At 44.0% G+C, this 7,658-nt stretch overlaps 1 pseudogene across 1 annotated transcript; it reads right to left on the reverse strand.

The window, feature by feature from the left end:
- Positions 1–2,870: 2,870 nt before the first annotated feature.
- On the reverse strand, positions 2,871–4,009 carry LOC309858457 (cytosolic acyl coenzyme A thioester hydrolase pseudogene; annotated as a pseudogene). The gene has a single exon. The product of its transcript is annotated as a cytosolic acyl coenzyme A thioester hydrolase pseudogene (transcript).
- Positions 4,010–7,658: the final 3,649 nt, after the last annotated feature.

Raw genomic sequence — 7,658 nt, forward strand, 5'->3', positions numbered from 1 at the left:
ATTTCACCTTTATGAAAGACTCTTTTGAGATGATTTTTATGATGCCTGTGGAAAAAAAATTTTTTTTTAATACAGATTTTTGTTGTCGCTGATACAGTTTCAGGGACACAGTATCTTCCAGGAGAACAGGTGTGGGCTTTTAGCCTTCCGTTCTTTTCCATTCTCTGGGTTAAAATATTTGCTTCTTGTATCATCTCTATTTTGGATTTATCCTTTCACTGCTCAAATTCGCTTTGTCTCTTTGTGTTCATATCCTCATATGGGCTCTTCCTGTGCCTTTAGAATTTTTCCTAGTTTTACCAAGGTCACTTGATTGTCTCCTCTTTGGGAAGCCTTTCCTGCCTGTTTTGGCAGTTCTCCTTTGGGTACTGACCTGGTGTGACCCTCCAGTGTTACACTCGGAATGATAAACACTGGATTCAAAGATATGATTTGAAACAGAAGAGTGGGAAAATGGATTTTATCATATTTGTTTTAAACAGAAAGTTGTCTGGGAACTAATTGTTCACTGCAACTGTTTAGTATAAAAAAAGGAAGTAATCTTGATAAGTATATTTTCTAGGTAGTAGATATTCATCTTTTTACAATTTACTGTTTTTTAATTTCTTGCTCTAATGTAATAATGTGTTGTCTTGTGTCTTTCTCATAATGGCAGAGTGGACGGTGGTCAGAGAGGGTGTGATTGACCATGTAAAAATTATTTAACCAGAAACAGCCTCCCCCCGGGTTCTTTTGTTTTTTCCTTCTTGCAGGTGGTATCTTCAGAATGATAGATCAAAGGCAGCTTTATAGAACTTACTCTTCTTTTACTTGGATGATTATTTTTCGGCATGAAAAAGAAACATTGCTTAGCTTTCTAAGAATTCATAGTAGGCAGGACGAAGGAGACACTTACTCCACGACCTGCAAATTCTTGGATTGGATGACTGTTTCTGGGGATGTAATAATATATCCTACCTTTTCTTCAGAACTTGATGTTTGGTCTTTAATAGACTCTCCAAACTTTTTTCCTTAATGTCTTAATGAGATCAGAAGAACCAATAGATTCACACATTGCTAGACACATGGGGATGGGAGGTACTGTAGATTTTGAGGTCTTACTTATGAGATAACCAAGGTCCAGAGAGAGAAGCATTTTGCCTCAAATTGTTTCAGCTAGTTAGTGAGAAGGCCGGGACCAGAGAGACCCAAGTCTGTACCTTTCCTAGGTCAGTGCCATAATAGTGTACCATGGTCTTGCTGCAGCAGCTCCCCAACTGATCCAACCCATTCTTCCATGAAATATTTTCTGTAAAACAACATTTCCTGTTTTTAATAAAAATGTTAGTTTGAATTTCTAGCATTATATTGACAGGAATATTGACTAAAAAATACTACCCAGGGAGCCTGGGTGGCTTTGTCAGTTAGGTGTCCCAACTCTTAAGTCTCAGTTCAGGTCTTGATCTCAGGGTCATGAGTTCAAGCCCCACTTCAGGCTCCATTTAAGAAAAAGAAAAAATATTAATTACTATTAACCTGGATTCTTAGGCCTAGCCGTTGAGTTTTTTCTCTTTTCCGACTAATTATCTTATGAAGACTTTCTCTTCTTGGGGGGTAGTACAGGGATTTTCCGTAAAGCTCTGCTCCACGTGTGCGTAGCCTCCGTCATTATCAGTGTCCCCCGCCAGACTGGTACTTTTTGACATAACTGATGAACTGCACTGAAACATCGTGATCACCTCAAGTCCAAGTTTATGATACTGTTTACTTTTGGTATACAGCCTAAAGAAACGTATAATGACCTAGTCATCATTACAGTATTATACAGAATATTGTCAGTGCCCTAAAAATCCTCTGTGCTCTGCCTGTTCATCTGTCCTTCTCCCCAAATTCCAGTTTTTTTACTGCCTTCTATAGTTACTATTGCGTTTTTAGTTTCAATTATTGTAGCCTTTATATTTAGAAGTTTTTATTTTTTTTAAGGATTTTATTTATTTATTTATTTGACTGACAGAGATCACAAGTTGGCAGAGAGGCAGGCAGAGAGGAAGGGAAGCAGGCCCCCTGCTGAGCAGAGAGCCTGATGCTGGGCTCCATCCCAAGACCCTGAGATCATGACCTGAGCTGAAGGCAGAGGCCTTAACCCACTGAGCCACCCAGGTGCCCCTATATTTAGAAGTTTGATTCCGTTCTTTAAAAAAAAAAAACCTGCATCAGCCTTGAGTCTCATCTCTGTTCTTATAATCAAGCAATTGTTATTTCTTGGCACATATTAAGCATTTGTTTTGTATCCTGTCTGAAATATTCTGGTATTTAGTATTTTGAGAGTCTAATTCTGCTGTCTGTTTTTCTGCTGGCTTTTATTCATAGCGCTTTATTTTCTTGTTTTGTGTATGTGTATGAGTTTTGATTGTGAACTCAAATCTCTTGGAGTTTTATTTGTGGGAATTTTTTGTGGGGTGGATTAACTTCAGCTCCCAGAGTGAACTTGTAATTCTGTTGGTTGCCAGGTGAAGAGGGCACCATCAACTCAGGGTCTCTTTGAATTACACTATCTGCTTGAGTGGTTTGGTTTAAGATCATACAGCTTGTGTGGATTTGGGTTACAGTCTTTCATGAGGGTCAACTTGGGGTTATGAATTTTTTTTTTCCAGCCAAAAAGCAGCTTTATTAGTGATGCTGGGTTCTACACACGCCGTAGTGTGCGCGCGTCTTCCCGAGGGACGCCTCGGCGGCAGGGACAACACGGGAGCGCTTACACCGGAGTCATAGAAATAAAGCTTTGGTGTGTAGGTTTTCGGGAGAGGGCACAGGTTCACACTGCAAGACGAATGCTTCACACGACACCGGCTCTCAGTGTGGGTTGGGTTTTTGGCCAAGGGGGTGGATTCTACATGACTGGACTCTGGGGCCCTTCCGGGCCCAGCGTGGGGCGGCCCCTAGGGCTGGGGCTCTGGTTGACCCTGCCGTTTTGCCTTCATCTGCAGGTACCGCCCTTTGCCTTCCTCAAAGCGCTTCTTCTCGTCCTCGGTCTCGGGCACGAGCTGGGGCACGGGCAGCGACTTGCCCTCCTGGCTCAGGGACACGTAGGTGAAGAAGGCACTGGCCGCCCGGTAGCGCTTCTGCGAGTTGTCCACCACGGGGTCGGCGTCCACCAGGACCTCGATCTCCATGGACTTGTTGCCCGTGAAGGTCATGCGGCCAGAGATGGGGATGACGCAGCCTTTTCTGATCTTGTCGTGGAAGTTGATGGCGTCCACGGAGGCAGTGACTATGTTGGTCTTGCAATGACGTGCAGCCACGATTCCGGCCACCTCGTCCATGAGCTTCATGGTGACACCTCCGTGCACGAAGCCGTGCAAGGTGCAGTCGGAAGGCCCCAGCAGGTGAATCAGGCTGGACTGGCTGTAGCTGACCGTGTTGGGCTCTGGGTTCAGGACAGGCTGGACGATGTCCCCGTTCCTCCACTTGGTCTCCATGCGCGCCAGCTTGTGGGCCTCATACCGCTTCCGGCCCTCCTCCTCCTGCTCCTGCCGGGAGTACACGACTGGAGGCACCTCCAGGACCTTGTCCACGTTCTTCAGTGACAGGGGCACATACCACAGGGTAGCCTTATTGGTCAGCTTTTTAGTACCTGTGAGGATGTTTTCCGACATCACGTGGACCTGGACCTCCACGGAGTGCTTGGAGGTGTAGGTGATCTCCGCGCTGACGTGCGCCACCTCGCCAATGCACATGGGGGACAGGAAGTCGGTGCGCTCGACACGGGCCAGGGCGGCCGCACAGCGCTCACCGTTCTGGCTGTTGCAGTGCCGGGTGCTGATGATGGCTCCTGCCTCCTCGATCATCTTCAGGATGGTCCCACCGTGGACGTTGCCAGCCACATTGGCATCATCCGGCTGCATGATCCGGAAGATCTGGATGGCGGACGGGGTCTCGGCGGCGGGGCCTGACATGCCGGCGGCGACCGCGAGCGGCTGAAGGAGAGCGCAGGTGTCTGGCAGGCCTGGCGCAGAATGAATGAGCCCGGGCGGCCGGGGTTATGAACTTTTGAAGCTATCTTCCACCCCCAGTGCCAAGCACATGTCACGCATGTTTCCTTGCTGCCTTTTGTGGTACAGGATTATTTCTTGCTCCCCCTGACATGAAGATCAGCCCTTTTAGAATCTTAGTGTCACCCTCAAGTCTTTTGTTGGCCTTCCTGTCATCCCAAGTTTTAGGTTTCCCTGCACTGTCTTTCATTCAGCTGTCAGAAAAGAGTAAAAAGGTCACTAGTGTTGACACATGCCCTCTCTGTAAAATCTCTCTTTGGCATTTGGCCTGTCTCGCAGGGTTCACTCATCATTTTGTTTTTTGTTCTCTGTGGATTCCTCATTTTCTCACTGGCTCAGTAAATTACTAATTTTTATTTTAATTTTTTTTTAAATTTTATTTATTTATATGAAAGACATTGATCACAAGCAGGCAGAGAAGCAGGCAGAGAGAGAGAGTGGAGGAAGCAGGCTGTCTGCGGAGCAGAGAGCCCGATGCCGGGCTCGATCCCAGGACCCTGGGATCACGACCTGAGCCGAAGGCAGAGGCTTTTTAACCCACTGTGCCACCCAGGCACCCTTAAATTACTAATTTTTTAATACTAAAATTCATCCACCTCATTGATCTCATCAGGAGAGTCATGGAAACATCATGCTTCTTTATGATGAATTCTGTAGTAGTAGGTACTGACTCTAAAGTAATCTTTTCTGTAAGTTACAAAAATGGAGACAACAATCAGAAAAGAATGTCTTCTTCCTTCTCTGTGTGTCATGTACTCATACAATAAGAAGAATCCTGATACCTATGAAAGCTTTAGAGCATAAATTCTAATCTGAGCATGCCAACATTTCTTTCCTTTATTCTGGGAAAGCAACACTGAAGCAATAAACCACTGTTAATTGTAGTGGGATCATATTTCTCAAGTGTTGTAAGGATGGAGAATTGTTCGGAGCCATTATTATTGAATATTGACTTGTTCTAGGTTCAGTTTAAACCTTGAGGTTGCTGGTTGACCATTATTTGACACGATAGGGTTTGTCAACCTTCAACAACATCCTCAAGGGATGACATTGAGAACCCTTTTGAAGATACTAAAAATTCTACAGCAAACATTTGGTTTGGTGGCCCTTTCTCCCCAGCTATATCAAACTCTAGTGTTGAAAACCAGTCATCAGAAACCGAATTACTTCGTCTCCTCTTTGCATTTGGGGTTAGCATTCAGCTAGAGGTAGATTGTTTCTGCAGAGAAGATCTTGAGTTCATGCCCAAAGACTATCCTGCACAGTCACAGAATCTGCATTATACAGCATCATTATCATGGTAAGGTATATGTTACTATGCTGTCCTTTAATTTAGAACTGTCGTAAAGTGAATTCCATTCTCTCTTTGAACTTTCCATTTGGATCTGCTCCCCCTATTCCATCTGTCGCTCTGATCTTTCTCTTCTGAACTGTGTTGTTTGGCATGTATTATTGGTTGGCTTGGCCCTCCATGGAGTTTTGTGCTGGTATAGTAAATGTTCTCAGAAATGTTGGTAAAAGTGATTGTTAATGGTAGAATGTTGAGTTGGAAATTACCTAGTCTTAATTTTCTAAACAGGCTTAGCTGTGAAAACCTTAATTTGGGTAAAGGCTTACTTGAGCACCCAACAGATAACCTGGGGGCTGGGGTTTTTGAAAATCAGTGAGGAGATGGACCCTTTTATTTTGCAAATGAAGCTTCATAAATCCAGAAAGGTTCAATGGCTATGGTGTATGGCTGTTTCCATTTTATCACACTTAGCCTCCTCTTCCCAGATCTCTGATTGGATTGTGGTTTTGCTTTATTGTCAGCCTCTGGAGACTACAGTGACTGTACTTCTGAGCCGCTTGGTGGAATTGGCCTGGGTGAGGAAATCCATTTTTTTAATAATACCTTATTATTATTATTATTTTTAAAGCTATCTCATTTTTCTTCTGACTTGTTTTCTTCTATGTTGCATGGAGCAGACATTTATTAACATTACTGGCTAATGAGAGTAGCTTTCTTCCCCCACCTTGAATTTGAAGGGAAGGCAAAGAAGGGAACCAATATTTATGGGACGCCGCTGGATGCTTTTATAGAGGTTTAAATTCCTTTCCTTGTAGCTATCCTCTGAAGTAGTTGGTGACATTTTCCTTTTGTAGTTAAGGAAACCGAGGTGCAGAGAAGCTAATAACTTGATCCATAGTGAGACTTACTTTGAGGATGCAGGACAGCTGGAGGATTTTCTAAGCAGGCATGAAAATCTGTGATGGAGGGGCGGGAATAAGTGGATCCTCTGGCATGGTTAGAATACCCGGTCTGCGGTGTGTGATTGGCATTACATCGGAGAGACAATGTTCATGTGTTACTGTGCTCATCCTAAGGGCCAGAAATGCTTTCCTGAGTTACATGTACTGGCATTTTACTGTTCCACATAAAAAGATGCAATAAGGTTGTATTTTGGGTAATAGAACCTTTCTTCTTTTTCCTCCTTCCCCTGCCTTCTCCCCTGCCCTTCTGTTTTGTGGGGAAGGGGTTATACTTATTTGAATAAACTAGTATTAGTTTTTAGAGTAGGTGGTGAACATCCGGGCTTATGGATATTTTTCAACATATTTGAGGAAATTTTATGACCTGATAACTTGTGCTGGCGGGGATGGGGAGAGGGGCTTCCAACATTCGCACCAAGACAGATTTGTTCAGTAGATCTTGTAGCTGCTGAAATATTTGAATTTGATGTTGTTCTGGAACAGTGGATGGCCAGATTAGAAACAAATGGTATCTGCAAACTAGCGATTATATGAAGGTTTTGCAGAAAGCCTAAAATAAGTCCTAAATTAAAAAAAAAAAAATAAAAGCACTGTCGTGTTTATATACAAGTGCTGGAGGGCAGGAACATGGTAAAGGAAATGTCTTGTTTTGGTAGAATTTGACCACCAGTCCACCAGGTCTGTGTAATCAGTACTTGCAATCAGGAAGTTGAGGATGTGTCGTCTAACAGAGGTTGGGCTTCCCAAGTCCAGGAGCGGAGCTCAGTCAGGAAACAACAGGGATGGGCTTCTGGGCACAGAGGTAGCGTTAACCTCGAGTCAGCGCCTCTGAGGAGGCATAGCGCGTATGTTGTCTTGTGTGTGACTTTGCTAACTGGTGTTCAGGTATTTTGTGAGTCATACCGTATCAGTTTTATGTAGGTGGTGGTATGTTTTCTTGGGAGTTTTCAAGTAACCGTATCTAGAGTTGGGTTTTCAGTATTGCTGTCGATTCCCTTCCGGCTATGTTTGGAGTCCGCTCAGTGGCATGTGCCACCACACAGGGACACCCTACCCTGGCCTACCCCGCTTTTTTTCAGGGACCCCAGTGCACAGAGTTGAGTCAGTCATATTCCTGAGACTGTGACACTCAATTGTTGTCTGGGCGCAGGGCCCTTTTTTGGTTGCATTTCATTTTATTTTTTCCCTTTTTAATCCCTCACCCTGAATGCCATGTCCTAGTCCTCTTTCAGCACCCACTCGAGTATGTTTCATGTCTGTTCTTCAGCCCATTTGCCATCTCCTATTTTTTATACATGTGTTAGTCTCATTTTTTTCTTTAACGTTATCTTTTTGAGAAATGGTCGTGCTTTTGTATGTAAATCTAGTTCCATG

Source organism: Mustela nivalis, assembly GCF_964662115.1.
Source record: "Mustela nivalis genome assembly, contig: HAP1_SCAFFOLD_2516, whole genome shotgun sequence".
In the NCBI taxonomy this organism is placed as follows: domain Eukaryota; kingdom Metazoa; phylum Chordata; class Mammalia; order Carnivora; family Mustelidae; genus Mustela; species Mustela nivalis.